Raw genomic sequence first — 18689 nt, forward strand, 5'->3', positions numbered from 1 at the left:
CCTCTGCATATTGCCTGTCTACCCTCAGAAGTTCTCTCAACAGTCGCTCCCTTTCTTTGCTCTCTTGCTTCCCTTTATGGGCCCTTATGGATATCAGTTCCCCTCTGACCACCGCCTTCAGCGCCTCCCAGACCACTCCCACCTGGACCTCTCCGTTATCATTAAGCTCCAGGTACCTTTTGATACACCCCCTCACCCTTAGACATACCCCCTCATCCGCCAACAACCCCATATCCAATCTCCAGAGTGGGTGTTGCTCCTTTTCCTCTCCTATCTCCAGATCTACCCAATGTGGAGCGTGGTCCGAAATGGCTATGGCCATGTACTCCGTCCCTGTCACCTTCGGAATCAGTGCCCTTCGCAGGACAAAAAAGTCTATCCGTGAATACACCTTGTGAACATGGGAGAAAAATGAAAACTCCTTACTCCTAGGCCTAATAAATCTCCAGGGGTCTACTCCTCCCATCTGCTCCATGAAGTCCTTAAGCACCTTGGCCGCTGCTGGCCTCCTCCCGGTCTTAGACCTAGACCGGTCCAGCCCTGGATCAAGCACCGTATTGAAGTCTCCCCCCATTACCAGCTTTCCCGTCACCAGGTCCGTGATACGCCCCAGCATACGCTTCATGAAGTTTGCATCATCCCAGTTCGGGGCGTATACGTTCACCAGAACCACCACCTCCCCTTGCAATCTGCCACTCACCATCACGTATCTACCCCCACTGTCCGCCACTATGGTCCACGCCTCAAACTGTACCCGTTTCCCCACTAAGATAGCCACCCCCCCTATTCTTCGCATCTAAGCCCGAATGGAACACCTGCCCCACCCATCCTTTACGTAGTCTGACCTGATCTGCCAGTTTCAAGTGCGTCTCCTGCAACATGACCACATCTGCCTTTAAGTTCTTCAGGTGTGCGAGTACCCGTGCCCTTTTAATCGGCCCATTCAGCCCTCTCACATTCCACGTGATCAGCCGGGTTGGGGGGCTCTTTAACCCCCCCCCCCATGTCGACTAGCCATCCCCTTTTCTAACCCAGCTCCTCACCCGGTTCCCACGTACCCGTTTATCCCCCCGACGGTGCTCTCCCGTCCCGACCACCCCGCCCCATAACAGCTCCCCCTTCCCCTTAGCAGCAGCAACCCAGTTAACTCCCCCCCCCCCCCCCCCCCCCCCCGCTAGATCCCTTTCTAGCGTAGTTGCACCCCCCATGTTGCTCCCAGAAGTCAGCAAACTCTGGCTGACCTCGGCTTCCCCCGTTTGTCCTCGGCCCCTCATTGTGCGAGGCCCCCTCCTTCCTGCGTCCCCGTTCCCGCCACAATTACCATAGCGCGGGAGCAAAGCCCGTGTTTCCCACTCGGCCCCGCCCCTGATGGCGCAGCTCCCTTCTCCTTCCCCTTTCCTTCCCACCGGTGCCCACAGTTCCCCATACACCCCCCCCCCCCCACGAGGGGAAAAGAGAAAAGTTACAAAATTTAAAAAAAATTTAAATCCCCCCCCCCCTTCCCCTTCCTCGTCCCACATAATCACCCCACCACTTTATTACAGAAGCTTTTTCTCTCGCCAGACTATTCCAGCTTCTCGTCCACAATGAATGTCCACGCCTCTTCTGCCGTCTCAAAGTAGTGGTGCTTCCCTTGGTGTGTGACCCACAGTCTCGCCGGCTGCAACATTCCAAATTTACCCTTCTTTTTGTGGAGCACCGCCTTAGCCCGATTGAAACTTGCCCTCCTTCTCGCCACCTCCGCACTCCAATCCTGGTACACGTGGATCACCGCGTTCTCCCACCTGCAGCTCCAAATTTTCTTTGCCCATCTTAGAACCATCTCTCTGTCATTGTAGTGGTGAAACCTCACCACTATGGCTCGAGGTATTTCTCCTGCCTTTGGTCTTTGCGCCAGAACTCCCTCCACCTCCAAAGGGCCCGTTGGGGCCTCCGATCCCATTAGCGAGTGAAGCATCGTGCTCACATATGCCCCGACGTCCGCCCCCTCTGTGCCTTCGGGAAGACCCAAGACTCTTAAATTCTTCCTCCTCGAGTTATTCTCCAGGGCTTCCAACCTCTCCACACACCTTTTGTGCTGTGCCTCGTGCGTCTCGGTCTTCACCACCAGGCCCTGTATTTCATCCTCATTCTCCGCAGCCTTTGCCTTCACGACCCGAAGCTCCAGCTCCTGGGTCCTCTGCGCCTCCTTTAGCCCTTCAATCGCCTGTAGCATCGGGGCCAACACCTCCTTCTTCAGCTCTTCCACACAGCGCCGCAGGAACTCTTGTTGCTCCGGGCCCCATACCGAACAGCCACCTTACGACGCCATCTTGCTTCGAGCTCCCCTTCCTTGCCGCTGCTCCAGTGGATCCACTGCAATCCGGCCGCTATCCTCTCCTTTATCCATATTTATTCGGGGGGGATTCCCTCCTATTTCACCGCACAATGATTTTGGCCGTTAAAAATTGCCGTTGGGGCTCTTAATAAGAGCCCAAAAGTCCGTTTCAACGGGAGGTGCCGAAACGTGTGACTTAGCTGGCCATCGCCGCACCCGGAAGTCCCATGTGGTTGACTCTTAACTGCACCCCCCTCAATAAACGCTGGCCCAGCCAGCGACGCCCACGTCCCATAAACAAATAAAAAAACTTGACCCTCCAGTATCCGTACTCTCTCAGCAGAGCATCTAATGGTTTACCTGCAGTTAATTAAATTAATTTTTTCAATCGTCCAGCGTAAAATGAAGCTATGTCGACCATTGTGCATGTGCCAATTCTTTGAAAGAAAAGTTCAATTGGTACCAGCCCCTGGTCTTTCCCTGTAATTCCCTTTTTGATTAAATGTCCGTCCACGTCCCTTTTGAAAGTGACCAATCTGCGTCCTGTCAGGCAGTGCACTACAAATCGTAGCAACACTGTCCTTCTTTAACAATTTCCTCACCTGCTTGGATTTGTAGCCAATTATCTTAAATATGTTTCCACTGATAACTCACTTTTGCTATCATTTTGATTGTGTCTATTAAATCTCCCCTGTGTGCAAAGGTAGCTGAAGACCTTATGGGCATGATGCATGTGGACTGGCACAAACCTCACATTCATTTAAAACTAATAGATCTTTTAAAAAAACATAGTAAATTTTACATCAATTAAGTGACATTTATTTTCTAATTTGGATTTCAAATAACATGTGGAGCACAAGTATGGGCTAATTGGGCTAATGATATTTTCCTGTGCTGTAAATTATGTGTAGAAACTCTTATGCATGTTACAATATCTCAAATACCGTGAGGAAAATGTTATGTCAAAAATATGTTAGTGACTGCTGTGGTGTTTTGTGAAACAGGCTTGTTGGAGCTGTGTATGTATGTGTGTGTGTGTGTCTGTGTGCTTGACTAATTTAATTAGCTGGGAACTGCCTACCAGTATGGGAACATCTAAGGGGCTAGGTATGAAAGGTTAACGTAAAAAATTGCCAGATTGAATTCACTACAACTAAACACCACATGGTGTTTGCATTAGGACATTTGCATTAGGAGATAAGTGGAAATTTGGGTTTTTAGCTGTTGGATTTCAAACAGATGTAAGAAAGGGTTTACAAGTTAGACAAAGTTATAAATAGAGCTAATTTTATTAAATGTTATTTTACTTGAAAGTGGTGGCCATAAGGAGAACATAAAAGGGTTATATATTTTTGGACAAGTACATTTCAAAGAAGGATAAGGAAAATGGGAAAAGGTGAAAGAGTAAAAATCAGACTTGGGAGTTGTGTTGGGTAGGGTCATGTAAGACCTCCTGGAGTGTGCTCTTGTGCTGTGAAAAGAAGTAGAGTGAAGCAGTTTTCAGCCAACCAGAAAGGTGTCTTTCTTCCATAAAGCAAGGTTCTGTTTCAAAGTTTTGGGAATTCTCCACAGCAGAGTGGGAATTAAGTGCATTCCAATCACGCCCCTTCAAGCTTGGGTAATTTTGAAGAGCTGAGCTGGAAATTGACAGCACTTAATTTTCTTTGATGTGGTTGATATTTGTAAACATTGTGGTTACTCATCCATGAACAAGAGGAGTGACGCAAGGCCCACAGCTGTTTGTGAAAGCTGTCAATCATAGCTCACTAGGAGAAATGAATTAATGCCTTGCAGCTATAAAGGATCCGAGGAGATTAAACATAGGTCACAGCTGTTCAGTTTCCAGGACTGGACACATGGTGCCTCCAGGTGAGTGTTACAACTGTACATTTTTCACTGCCCCTGCCTGGACTGCTCTGTAACTTCCAGATAGGGGTCTCTTTTTTGTGAGGAGGTCTCCCTATTTAGGGGATTCCTGTGGGGAGTCTCCCTATTTAGAGGTTCCCTGTGGGTGGGCATGTTGGGTGACCCCTGTACTTGGGGAAAGGGAGGGCACCCAGAACATGTGGGTTTGGGGGGCTGGTTTGCGATGCGGGCCGGGGGTAGCCAGCCATGGGACTTCGCTATCGGGCTGCCCACTCGAAATGGGGGCCCATTACCCTTGAGAATTCTTCGCCATGCATGCCGAGGAATACTAAATTGCCTTGTAATTTGCACTCCCCAAATCAGTACTAATTCTCCAGCGGGAGAGCATGGGGCTGGATTCTCCACCGTCGGCGTGCTCCGTTTTGCCGGCAGCCCGGGGGTTTCCCGACGGTGTGGGACTGCCCCACAATGGGAAACCCCCTTCACCAGCCGGCGAAACGGAGCATCCCACCGGCGTGCTGAACCAGAAATCTGGCGCGGCGGGACGGAGAATCCAGCCCATAGTCTCCCAAATGGAGAAACCTGGCCACTGACTTGGGAATTGAACCGTGCTGCTGGCCTGACTTGGTCTGCTTTAAAAGCCAGCTCTTTAGCCCTCTGCTAAACAAGCCCCTATTGGAAGCTGTGGACTGTATCCTATAAATACTGTAATCGTGTGGGGAAAATATTGTGATGTAGATGTGGCGTGCTGTTATCAGTCGTGTTAATGCATTAATATGGGTTAACATTCCTGTGGTTTAGAGGATTAGTTGCCTGCTAGGTAATGTTTAGTCAATTTTGCTTTTCATTGATTTGTTACAGTAAATTCTTAAAACTTGCAATCTTGTTGTGTAATCCCTTTAAATTGGGCACTGGGAATTCAAATCTTCTCGGTCTCCATGACGACCATAACAAGTGGTGTTGCTGTAGTTATTTTTTTTGCTATGTAATTAGCAACTCAAAATGTATCTGCTTTTGTGAAGATTGTGTTTGTGGTGAAAGTAAGTTGTTAATATTCTAAAAGTTCAATATACTTTTCTCTATTAAAAAGAAGGGATTATTATGGTGTAAAAAATAAGGATAATGTTTATACAGTTTAGGCATTGACTCACGATCTTGTGGGGTTTATATTCAACTGTAAAGAGAAATATTCGGTTTAGAGTTGAGAGATGCTGCTCAAGTTTCTGAAGCTGACCACTAAATTGCAACTCAACATATCTTTGCAAAAATCCAGTATTTTTGAGAGAGACAAGTGCACAGAACCTTTGATTACTTTTAAAAAATAAATTTAGAATACCCAAATCATTTTTTCCAATTAAGGGGCAACTTAAGTGTGGCCAATCCACCTACCCTGCACATCTTTGGGTTGTGGGGGTGAAACCCATGCAAACACGGGGAGAATGTGCAAACTCCACACGGACAGTGACCCAGAGCCGGGGTTGAACCTGGGACCTGGCGCCGTGAGGCAGCAGTGCTAACCACTGCGCACCGTGCTGCCCCGGTTGTGCGTATGTTGTGCGTATTATTAACCCCGCTGACACCATGGGCATTTTCACTTTATTATGTTCAGGGAACCCATTGATAGTTAAGCTTGTTTGGCAATTCTCAATTGGGCATGCAAAGATTGCTGTAATGCCCCCCTGTGGTCGTGTCACCGCCTTGTGTATCGTGAATGTCTATTGGTCTTGTCCTATCTTAACTGATCTATTGGTTGAGTGTGTGTGTGTGTGATATTTCTGGTGCTCCCTCTAGTATCTAGCTAGCCTACATGCATTTACATTGATGCACATCACCATAGGAATGACCTGCATACAGTAAATCATTTCACTTTTCAAATTTTGTTTCTGTCACTATATAAATGTGGGGTAGATTACCGAGCCGGAGACTGGGATTTCATTGCAACTGGTTTGCCTGGGAATGGGAAAGCGAGTTGCCCGTTTAAGGCGGTGCTCTTCCTCACCCCCACCCTCTTCCCCCAATCTCCCCCCCCCCACTCTTTCCCCATTCTCTCCCCCACACTTCCCCAATCTCCCCCCCCCCCCCACTCTTCGCCAATCTCCCCCCCACTCTCGGCCAATCTCCCCCCCACTCTTCGCCAATCTCCCCCCACTCTTCCCCAATCTCCCCCCCCCATATCTTTGGCTTTTTCATTGGCTGAAATACTCAGATTTAAAGTTGACTGTAAGACATTGAACATCCGATGTTCTAAACTTGTTCCAACTTGAAACATTCATTGGGAAATAGAGGGAGAGTAAGACTATTTTAGTAGTTGCTTCTGAGGGGAAATGTTCTCACATCATTTCATGGGAGGTGGGCATCGTTGGCGAGGCCAGCATTTTTATTGCCCAACCCTAATTGCCCTCGGGAAGGTGGTAGTGTGCTGCCTTCTTGGTCCGCTGCGGCCCATGTGCACCCACTGTGCTGTCAGGGAGGGAGTTCCAGGACTTTGACCCAGCGACAGTGAAGGAACATCATCAGCCCTCATTGATGTCACGCTGGTGCAAATGGCTACTGCTTTAAAAAATGGAAACCAGGCACCATGACCTCAGAGAGGAAGGAAGGAGGTGAGCACCACTATCTCTACCTGACACCAGGGAGTCCGAGGGGACAGAGCCCCTGGTCACCTTCAGAGGGGGTAGGGGAGGTGGGCTCAGGGGTGTTGGGGGGGTGGGGGTCAGGGGGGGTTTGGGATGGGGGGTTGCGGCTGGTATGGGTGGTCCAGAAGCCTGTTGCTTGTGTTTAAACTTTCTTAAAGTGCTGCATTAGTCTGCTTGTCGTGTGCAAAAAGTTCTGAAAGGGCTGTGTTAGTCTGATATCTGTGGCATGGGGTATACATAGGTACATAGAAGATAGCAGGAGGAGGCCTTTTGGTCCTTTGAGCCTGCTCCGCCATTGATCACGATCATGGCTGATCATCCAACTCAATAGCCTAATCCTGCTTTCTCCCCATAGCCTTTGATCCCATTCTCCCCAAGTGCTATATCCAGCCACCTCTTGAATATATTCAAAGTTTTAGCACCAACTACTTCCTGTGGTAATGAATTCCACAGACTCACCACTCTTTGTGTGAAGAAATGTCTCCTTATATCTGTCCGAAATGGTTTACTCTGAATTTCTCAGACTGTGACCCCTGGTTCTGGACACACCCATCATTGGTAACATCTTCCCTGCATCTACCCTGTCTAGTCCTGTTAGAATTTTATAAGTCTCTATGAGATTCCCCTCTCATTCTTCAGAACTCCAGCGAGAACAATACCAACCTAGTCAATCTCTCCTCATATGACAGTCCCGCCATCCCTGGAATCAGTCTGGTAAACCTTCGCTGCACTCCCTCGAGAGCAAGAACATCCTTCCTCAGAGAAGGAGACCAAAACTGCACACAATACTCCAGGTGTGGCCTCACCAAGGCCCTGTATAATTGCAGCAACACATCCCTGCTTCTATACTCGAAACCTCTCGCAATGAAGGCCAACATACCATTTGCCTTCTTTACCGCCTGCTGCACCTGCATGCTTACCTTCAGCGACTGGTGCACAAGGACACCCAGGTCCCGCTGCACACGCCCCTCTCCCAATTTACAACCATTCAGGTAGTAATCTGCCTTCCTGTTTTTGCTTCCAAAGTGAATAACCTCACACTTATCCAAATTATACTGCATCTGCCATTGGTTTGCCCACTCGCCCAACCTGTCCAGATCTTGCTGTAGGATCCCTGCATCCTATTCACAATTCACCCTCCCACCTACCTTGGTATCATCTGCAACCTTTGAGATGTTACATTTTGTTCCCTCATCCAAATCATTCCTATATATTGTGAATAGCTGGGGTCCCAGCACCGATCCCTGTGGTACCCCACTGGTTACTGCCTGCCAATTTGAAAAGGACCCATTAATCCCTACTCTTTGTTTCCTCTCTGCCAACCAGTTTTCTATCCACCTCAATACATTACTCCCAATCCCATGCACTTTAATTTTACACAATAATCTCTTATGCGGCACTTGTCAAACGCCTTCTGAAAGTCCAAATATACCACATCGACTGGCTTCCCCTTGTCAACTGTACTGGTTACATCTTCAAAGAATTCCAACAGATTTGTCAAGCATGATTTTCCCTTCATAAATCCATGCTGACGCTGACTGATCCTGCCACTGCTTTCTAAATGTTCCGCTATAAAGTCCTTGATAATGGATTCAAGCCAGATTGGCAATGATTCCCTTCTCATTACACAGTACCCAATCTAAGATGGCCTGCTCTCCAGATGGTTCCTCCACATATTGGTCAAGAAAACCATCCCGTATTTACTCCAGGAATTCATCCTACCGAAGGAGTTGACCAAGCTGACTGTCTGCCCCTCTTCTGCAGCTTCATTCACGGCCGGGTGTCCTGGAGAGGGAGCATGTGGTGTCCACGGACACCATTGAGGCCTCCCATGCCCGGTGAGCACCACGCGGTCTGGGGTGCTTAATTGGCCCTTTTAATTAACTTTTGGTTTGACGTTTTAACATTCATTTGCTCTTTATCTTTGTTTCAGGCAGTATCCCTTTAAGGAGCTGTCCCTTTTAATTTGTTCTTCGGTTTAGTGATTTCATTTAATTGATTCAACTTCAAATAGTTCAACGTCAGGGAATGGGACGAATACTCCGGGTTCAAGGCTAAATGCTTGTGTACGTGGGACCCACTGGGCTTGCTGATGTGCCAGACCCCAATGCCTGCCAATGAGGATCCAAGGTGGACATCACCGTCCAGCTGATCCTGCCCATTAGGGATGTGCGAGCATATAAACCTGTCGAATAAGGGAGGGGAAGACCAGACGTGAGGCCAAAGGTGACTGATTGGGCGAGAGCATAGGCCGAGAGCATAGGCCGAGACCAGTCATGCAATGGAAATGGGAGGGCACCTGAGCTGTGAGTGAGCAGTAGCCACCAGATATGGTGGGGGACTGTCTGCTTCCAGGTCTGGGAGGCCAATGGGCCGGGGGATGGTACCGATGTCATCTGGCTGCAACACCAGCCTGACTGTCTCTCTCTCTCATGTCTCATTCCTCACATAATCAATCGCTATCGGTGTGAATCCAGTGGAGGTGGCTATTCTTTTCATTACAGCGCTGGATGAGCAGAGGCTGCAGTGGTACCCAGGGAAGATCCAGTGGCAGGGAGCAGGGGGCTGCAGGGCAGGCTCAGGGGCCTGAGGCCTCACTAACCATGCAGGGTGCATAGGAGAGTGAGGGTGTACGGGTCTGCGGTGTCCTTCATGGGGCTTTCGGACAACATGTGCCCTAGAAGACTCCACCTCAACAGCGTGACTGAGCGGTACCTATGCCACATCTTAGCCGTCTTGGCGCCGCGTGGCGACGGAGGACACCTGCTCCCTGTGGCCATGAAGGTGATGGTAGCCCTCAGCTGCGGATCATTCCAGGGCTCCAGGGATGACGCAGGTATCCGCCCACTTTGCAAGGGCTTTGAACTTCATTCATTTCTACCTGGGCCAGGCCCATCAAGACGAGAGGGCGAGGGGACTCGGCATCATATCTGGTCTGCCACAGGTGCAGGGGGTGACCGGCTGCAGCCATGCCACTCTACGTACCCCGTTGCACCAGGGAGTCCCTTTTACAAACCGGAAGCATCTCTACTCCCTCAATGTGCAGCTGGTGTGTGACCACCAGATGCGATTCATGCACGTATGTGCACATTTTCCAAGGAGCGGCATGATAGTTACATCCTCGGGCAATCACAAACCCCAGGCATTTCCAAGACTGCAGGGATGGCTTGTAGGCGACAAAGGATATCCCCTGAGGTCTTGGCTGATGACCAGTTTGGAGGCTTCAGAGAGGCTTGGTACGGCGAGGCTCCTACCATAGCCGATCTGTGATGGGGTGGTGCATCGACCTCCTGAAGAAGCGCTTCAGCTGCCCTGACTGATCCAGTGGGGCCCTTCAGTACAGCCCCAGTGGCTCTCCTGCATCATGGTGGTCTACTGTGCCCTACGACGTGATGACCTTCATGAGGAAGACCAGGATGAGGAGGACGTTCAGAAGGGTATTGAGGAAGAGGCTGCTGAGAATCTGGAGGATGGAGGCCATGCGGGGATGAGGGTGTGCATGTGCAGGAGGGCCAGCGACTCCCTCATCGCGTTCTGCTTCATGGAGTGGGACCAGCATGTTGTCTGACACTGCAACACCGCCACCTCACCCCCCTACCCCCCCCCCCAATGACATTGTGACCCTCTGTGACCAGGGGATGAAGGTTGCAGAGATCTTGCTCAAGGTGCTGGGGCTGGGGAGGCCTTGAGTGCCTGCTGCCCGGTCAATGCAGGAGGGTGATGACGAACCGCAATGAGGAATGGTCTACGATGCTCCGCAGCTGCTGCTTATGTCTGACTCCTGACTGTCCGCTGCCAGCACGCTGACTTACTAGTTCTGAGTGAGGTTCTGCCCTACATTCCTTTGCCCTTTAGCTCGAGAGGGCAATTAGGGGCGAGAGTCTAGGGTTCACTGAATCATGCCTGAGTCCTATCACTGCGAATCAAACATCCACAATGAGAGGGCCAAACCATCTGTCTGCCATTGAGGGCCAGTACGAACTGTGTCCAGATGGGGAGAAGGGCACCACTGGGAGGACGGTTAAAGAATGTGAGGCGTTAAGGTTGTGAAGAACAATAATATTTCATTCCGTGACATGCAAATGTTACAAGTGCTAATGTCCCCCAACTACCTGTGCTAACTTTACCTGTGCCCACACTGTGCCCTTGCAATTCCTTACACTTGTGAACCTTTTAATTACATCTGGGTCTGTTCCAGGGATACATATCTGAGGTGGAGGTGGCCTACTGCCTTCCATGCCCTGTTGCCTGAGATGCCCTTGGCGGGCATCCTATGGCAGGCCGAGCCCTGGAGAGTCGTGGCCTACTTTTGGGTAGCACTGGTGTTGCCGAACCACTCTGTTCTGCCTGTTGCGCCTGATTTGGGCTGGTCTTGCAATTGGGGGGGGATGGGAGTGTTGGGGGGGGGGGGGGGGGGGGGGGTTGTTTGGAGGGGGGATTCAGATTGGCTGGTCACACCCAGGATCTCCTAGGTGGAAGGCCCAGGTATAGCGGATCTTCCTCCCTCCAGGTGTTCCTGGCACTTGGGTTGATCCATGGAATGGAGGGGCAGCTGGAGAGAGCTTCAATGTCATCTGGCTCTGCCAGTCCTGGAGGCCCATCAGTGTCTGCACCATGGTGTCGAACCCCTCAGCAATGGTCCTCAGGGACTGAGCCATGCTTCAGAGTTGTCCCATCATGAATCTGACTCTTGCCCCAGGCTTTCCACTGCAGACGCCGCCCTTGTATTGTTGGCCTGCGTGCCTCGCATTGCTGGTAACATCGCCTGTGACAAAGGCTTTGGGACTCCTCCATTCAGCCTTGCAGTTGCAGGAGTGTCACTGACCACCCCTCCCGGTATTCCCGGCTCTGCCTTTGCGTCTCCAGCAGCTGAGCGATGAGTCTGTCACCTCGGGGCCCAGCTGAGTCCTGGGATCCAGCAGACCTCCGACTGTCCAATCCTTGGGACTCTCCTGCCTCCACCTAACATGCATCAGAAGCTGTGTGGTGCTCATCAGATAGTGACCCAGAAACCTACCTGCTAAGTTCACACTGAGATGTGTGTCTCTGCGATGGTGGATAGTGCGGGTAATAGCTGTGAGGCTTCATCTGTTTCTGCCTCCGAGATCTCCTCTGAGGCGGTGTTGAAGGAGGGGGGGGGGGGGGGGGGGGGGCACTGCTGGCAGATGGGCCAGGCTCTTTGGTTGATGTTCCTGCAAAGCAGTGGACATGGGTTTAGTACCTGGCCTGGTCAAGGGTTTGGACTACGCAGAACTCACTTGAGACCGGTCATCTAAATGAAGGTGCTGGGGCTGGGGTCTGAGGGGCGCTGGGGCCTGTGAGGTGGTGGCATGTGCGATTGAGGTGTCATGCTGGGGGGGGGGGGGGGGGGGGGGGGGTGCAGAGAGAAGACAGGGAGCACTTACCCTGGCTGATCGAAGCAGGCCATTCATCTTTATTCTGCATTGCACACCCGTCCTCTTGGTCAGGCTGCTGGCGCTGACCAGTACCGCCATCGTCTCCCAGGCGAGATTCCTCGCTTTTCTGAAGGGCCCCCTGCCAGCCCGAGAGTGTCTTGTAGCCCACCTCTCCCCGCACCATCCAGCAAACGCCTGAGGGCCCCCTCCGTAACTCGAGGAGCTGGTTTCCTCTCGGACACTCTCTTGGCTTGAATGAGCGTAAGTGCTGTGGAGCCGTTTAAATGCTGCACCCCCTTGATTGAAGTGCTCAGGTGACCCCCGGAGTGGGCCAATCAGATGCATCATGCCCCAGGCGTGGCATTTTTCATGTGGGGAAACAAAACTTCTTCGAGGTGCCTGAAAATTGTGGTTCCGATCGCACCCCCGGGGCGTTTTGTCATTTTTCGGGGGGGAAATTCAGCCCTCTGTCAAATGCTGCCTTGATGTCAAGGGCAGTCATTAGAGTTCAACTCTTTCATTCATGTTTGTGATAAGGCTGTAATGAGATCAGGAGCGGAGTGACCCTGGCGGAACCCAAACTGAGCGTCCGTGAGCAGCTTACTGCTGAGTAAGTGCCGCTTGCACTGACAACAACCCCATGCATTATGATTGAGAATAGACTAATGATGCAGTAATTGGCCAGGCTAGATTTGTCCTGTATTTTTGTGGACAGGACATACCTTGGCAGTTTTCCACATTGCCGGATATATGCCAGTGTTGTGGCTGGACTTGAATAGCTTGGCTAAGGGAACTGCAATAATAGGATCAGCTGGCTTAAAATGGAAAAATTAGATGCATTTAAATAGCACCTTATCAAAACTTCAGGACATCCCAAAGTGTTTTATAGCCAATGATGTACTTTACATTGTTTCGCACTTTTGTGATGTAGGAGTTCACCGTTTAAAACTGCTGCTTGGTGTTACACTCGATCTCGCAAAGCAGCTGAGTTAACTAACGTCAGCCATTGCGACTCTGTGGGCTGAGACAAATAACCTCTGTGCCCCAATGCTGGGGAGGAGGGAGAGGTCTGCCAGGGTGCCCTCTCCTGACTGGCAATCAGTTAAACCTTGCAGGAAAAGCTTGGACTGGTGTTAGTGACCAGAGGATCAGGACAACTGCGCTCCTCTTCATGATTGAATGGCCTTCCAACATTCACCCACTGGGCTTACACATAGAGAGTGGTAGCTTGACCACATTCCTGAAAGGAGGCCAAAAGTCAAAGCATAAGTCAACAATTTCACTCAAGGTCAAAAAACTTTAGTGTGAGCAATCCTTCAAAATTTGCCTCAGCGTTAAAATGTTCTTTTTATTTAATTTAAAGTACCCAAATCATTTTTTTTTACAATTAAGGGGCAATTTATCATGGCCCATCCACCTACCCTGCACATCTTTAGACTGTGGGAGGAAACCGGAGCACCCGGAGGAAACCCACGCAGACACGGGGAGAATGTGCAAACTCCACACGGACAGTGACCCAGAGCCGGATCGAACCTGGGACCTTGGCGCCGTGAGGCAGCAGTGCTAACCACTGTGCTACCGTACCTAGTGGTAAAATGTCCATTATACCTTTTAAAACTGGCAGACCTTTTTTGTTGTCTACTACTTGTTTCCCATTGCTAACCTGATCCAGGCCAGAGATTGAGGTATCTTTTGCCAGTGCAGTTTCTACGTGGTGCCAGACAGAAATTGTCACAAAATTGGGGACTTGTACATGTTTGGGAGTACAGTGTAGTCTGCTCCAATGGATGTTTACATAGGTTGCCTGCTTTATTTGCTGGAGCTGCAGCAGTCTCTAATTGTCCACAGTACCAACTCACCCAATTCAATTTTTGATTGTTTTTGGACAGCTTTGAAAAAAAAACGACTTGGCGGCACGGTAGCACAGTGGTTAGCACTGTTGCTTCACAGCTTCAGAGCGCAGGTTCGATTCCCGGCTTGGGTCACTGTCTGTGCGGAGTCTGCACGTTCTCCCCGTGTCTGCGCGGGTTTCCTCCGGGTGCTCCGGTTTCCTCCCACACTCCAAAGATGTGCAGGTTAGGTGGATTGGCCAGGATAAATTGCCCTTAAGTGTCCAAAAAGGCTGGGTGGGGTTGCTGGGTTAGGGTGGAGGTGTGAGCTTAAGTGGGGTACTCTTTCCAAGGGTCGGTGCAGACTCGATGGGCTGAATGGCCTCCTTCTGCACTGTAAATTCTATGTGACTTGCACAGACGAAACAGGGTCATTCATGACGTCAGGATGTTCCACAACCCCTTAGAGCTAATGAGGTGCTTTTGAAGCGTTGTTACTTTTGTAATTTGGGAACCTGGACAGCCCATCCCACAAACCGGAATATAGAGAGATAAATGGACAGCTAATCTGTTCTAGGTATTGGTCGAGGGTCAAGTATTAGCTAGTACGCCAGGGGAACTCCACTGATCGTCTTGGAGTTGTTCCAAGGGAGCTTTTACATCCCACAGACAGAGACTCAGTTTAACACCTCATCCGAAAGAGGGCACTCCCCAGCCTTGCAACACAGCCTCAGATCTGTAGTACAGTAGCAGGAGTAACCAAGTGCAACTGGAACCATAGAATTCCTACAGCGCAGAAGGAGGTCATTCGGCCCATCGAATCTACACCGACCCTCTGAAAGAGCACCCTACCTAGGCCCAATCCCCCGCCCTATCCCTGTAACCCCACCCAACATTTGGATACCAAGGGGCAATTTAGCACAGCCAACCCACCTAACCTGCAATTCTTTGGACTGCGGAAGAGCACCCCATGCAGACACGGGGGAGAACGGGCAGACTCCACACAGACTGTTGCCCGAAGCCGGAATTGAACCTAGGTCCCAGGCGCTGTGAGGCCTCAATGCTAACCATTGCTGCCCACTCCTGTGCAGAACTGCACCAGCAGAGGATCAGGGATATCACAGGGGCCGGGGAGTGGGGGGGAGGGGAGGAAGGGGGGCGTTTGGCAACAACACAAAGGTTTGATTCAAGTTCCTGCAGTGATCGCGCCACAACACAAGGGGCAGCACTTCACAAAACTCTAGATTAGGCCATGTCTAATTCGTCTTACGTGACTTCCTAGAATTTGACCCGTCAATTTGATGACACGCTGCGTTTGTAAAATCAGGTCTCCTGTTTTGCTTCCTGGGAACCATTTCATTCCGTGTCCAAGTTATTTCTTGTAGTCACGATACACTTTGCAATTTTAAATTTTTTCGGGGGTGGGGGGGGGGGGGGGGTTGCAGCCGGGTGTTGTGTTAGTTTCATATGAAAACGAACCAATGCAAATAGGAATAGCACTAAAATAACTACAGGAGATGAGCTGTTGATGCACTCATGTTTGGAACCTGCCTGGCCCACATGTTATCTTGTACAGAGCCACCATCAAAGGAATGTGTTTGCAGCATCACAACATTGCAAAGAGAATTGACTTATAGGTTTGTGAGATATTATTTCTTGTCCCCTTCGTGCTCCCAGGGTTAGCAGCCTGTCCGGTTTAATGTGGTGGCGTAGTGGTATTGTCACTGGCCGGGCTAACCAGAGGACCCAGTCATGCTCTGGGGACCCAGGTGCAAAGCGTGCCACTGCGGAAGGTGTAATTTCACTGTTTCACAGTGAGGAATACAACAGTTGAATAGGACACACTTGCAGTATCATTAACCCAGAGCTAAGGGTTGCAGGCTGTATGGCCGCTGTTTGAAATAGCTGGCGGACAGATAGTGACACTGACGAGTGATTCACTGTGAGGAACACTAGCTTCTTTTTACACATCTGTATTTGTATGAACCCGGTTACCAAACAGCGGCCAGCAGAACAATTCATGAGTGGCATCCAGTCTGCAAAGTGCAGCGAGTGAGCTCCTTAACAGGAGCTAATCATTAACCATTTCCAATAATTTGAACGGGGGGGGGGGGGGGGGGGATCTCCCCAGACAAACCTCTTAACTCTTAAAAAGGGTACTCAATGCAAGATCTGGACAGCAATCGCAATAATCCTGTTTATTATGAGGAATCGGCAGCATGTAGGAGTCAATATTTTGCAAGCGATATCTCCTTTGTTTTGTCTACTCAAATTCTAATGAGCAATTTGGCAATCTTCCATTTGGTGCAGAATTCTGGTGTCACAATGCAGTCCATAACCTTTCCCGTCTAACTTCAATGGAATTGATTTGTTATGTTGTAGGTGTAACATAAGCGGCTTCCTTGTGGTGCACTGACAAAGGAAGGTTCTGACGTGGAGATAACTTCTGCACGTTTATTAAACTATTTACACTTCTATTACTCGGGTTCGAACACTACTGCTAATCCTACTATAGCTACCCAGACTGACTAACCAGTTGCTGCAATCCACGTGGTGGGTGTAATATTGAATCAACCCTGTGTCTCTAATCACTGACTGTCTCCACTGGAAAGAGGCAGATTATGTGTGTGGTGTCCTTTATATTTGGGTTGGAGTGATACCCCCCTGTGGTCGCGTCACCTCCTTGTGTATCGTGAATGTCTATTGGTCTTGTCCTATCTAACTGATCTATTGGTTGAGTGTGTGTGTGTGTGTGTGTGTGATGTTTCTGGTGCTCCCCTCTAGTGTCTAGCTAGCCTACATGCATTTACATTGATGCACATCACCACAGGAATGACCTGCATACGGTTTAGGTTTCTCCCAGTAAATCATTTCACTTTTCAAATTTTGTTTCTGTCACTATATAAATGTGGGGTAGATTACCGAGCCGGAGACTGGGATTTCATTGCAACTGGTTTGCCTGGGAATGGGAAAGCGAGTTGCCCGTTTAAGGCGGTGCTCTTCCTCACACCCTCCCTCTCCCCAATGGCCCACCCCCCAATCTCCCCCCCCCCACTCATTCCCCATTCTCTCCCCCACTCTTCCCCAACCTCCACCCACTCTTCCCCAATCTACCCCCCACTCTTCCCCAATCTCCCCACCACTCTCCCCCAATTTCTCCACCACTGTTCCCCAACCCTCCCCCCCACTCTTTCCCGTCCTCTCCCCCCACTCTTCCCCCATTCTCCCCCCCAACTCTTCCTCAATCTCCCCCCCGCTCTTCCCCCAATCTCCCCCCACTCTTCACCAATCCTCCCCCCACTCTTCCCAAACTCCTCCTCACTCTTCTCCAATCTCCCCCCCCCACTCTTCCCATTCCCCCCACTCTACCCCAATCTCCCCCCACTCATCCCCAACTCCCCCCACCTCTTCCCCAAACTCCCCCACATTCTACCCAACACCCCCCATTCTTCCCCAATCCACCCCCATTCCTCCCCAATCTCCCCCCATTCGTCCCCAATCTCCCCACACTCTTCCCAATCGCCCTCCCACTCCTTCCCCAAACTTACCCAATCTCCCCCCCACTCTTCCCCAATCTCCCCCAATCTCTCCACCACTCTTCCCCAGTCTCCCCCACTCTACACCCAATCTCCCCCATTCTTCCCCCAATCTCTCTCCCACTCTTCCCCCAATCTCTCCCCCACTCTTCCCCAATCTCCCTCCACTCTTCCCAATCTCCCCCCCACTCTTCCCCAATCTCCCCCCCCACTCATCCCCAATCTCCCCTCACTCTTCCCCAAACTCCCCCTCCTTCTTACCCAATCTCCCCCCATTCTTCCCCAATCTCCCCCCATTCCTCCCCAATCTCCCCCCATTCGTCCCCAATCTCCCCACACTCTTTCCCAATCGCCCTCCCCACTCTTCCCCAAACTTTCCCAATCTCCCCCCACTCTTCCCCAATCTCCTCCCACTCTTCCCCAATCTCCCCCACTCTTCCCCCAGTCTTCCCCCAATCTCCCCCCACTTTTCCCCCAATATCACCCCCACTCTTCCCCCAATATCACCCCCACTCTTCCCCAATTTCCCCCCCACTATTCCACAAAGTCCCCAACTCTTCCCCAAACTCCCCCCTTCCCCCAATCTCCCCCAATCTCTCCACCACTCTTCCCCAGTCTCCCCCCACTCTACACCCAATCTCCCCCATTCTTCTCCCCAATCTCTCTCCCACTCTTCCCCCAATCTCTCCCCCACTCTTCCCCAATCTCCCCTCCACTCTTCCCAATCTCTCCCCCCACTCTTCCCCAATCTCCCCCCATACTCATCCCCCAACTCTCCCCCACTCTTCCCCAGTCTCCTCCTCACTCTTCCCCAATCTCCCCCACTCTTCCCCAGTCACCACCCACTCTTCCCCAGTCTCCCCACTCTATTCCCCAATATCCCCCCCACTCTTCCCAATCGCCCCCCACTCTTCCCCGATCTCCTCCCACTCTTCCCCAATCTCCCCCCACTCTTCCCCAGTCTTCCCCAATCTCCCCCCACTTTTCCCCCCAATATCACCCCCACTCTTCCCCCAATATCACCCCACTCTTCCCCAATTTCCCCCCCACTCTTCCACAAGTCCCCAACTCTTCCCCAAACTCCCCGCTTCCCCAAATCTACCCCTCTC

This window comes from Scyliorhinus torazame, chromosome 1 (assembly GCF_047496885.1).
Source record: "Scyliorhinus torazame isolate Kashiwa2021f chromosome 1, sScyTor2.1, whole genome shotgun sequence".
Classification (NCBI taxonomy): domain Eukaryota; kingdom Metazoa; phylum Chordata; class Chondrichthyes; order Carcharhiniformes; family Scyliorhinidae; genus Scyliorhinus; species Scyliorhinus torazame.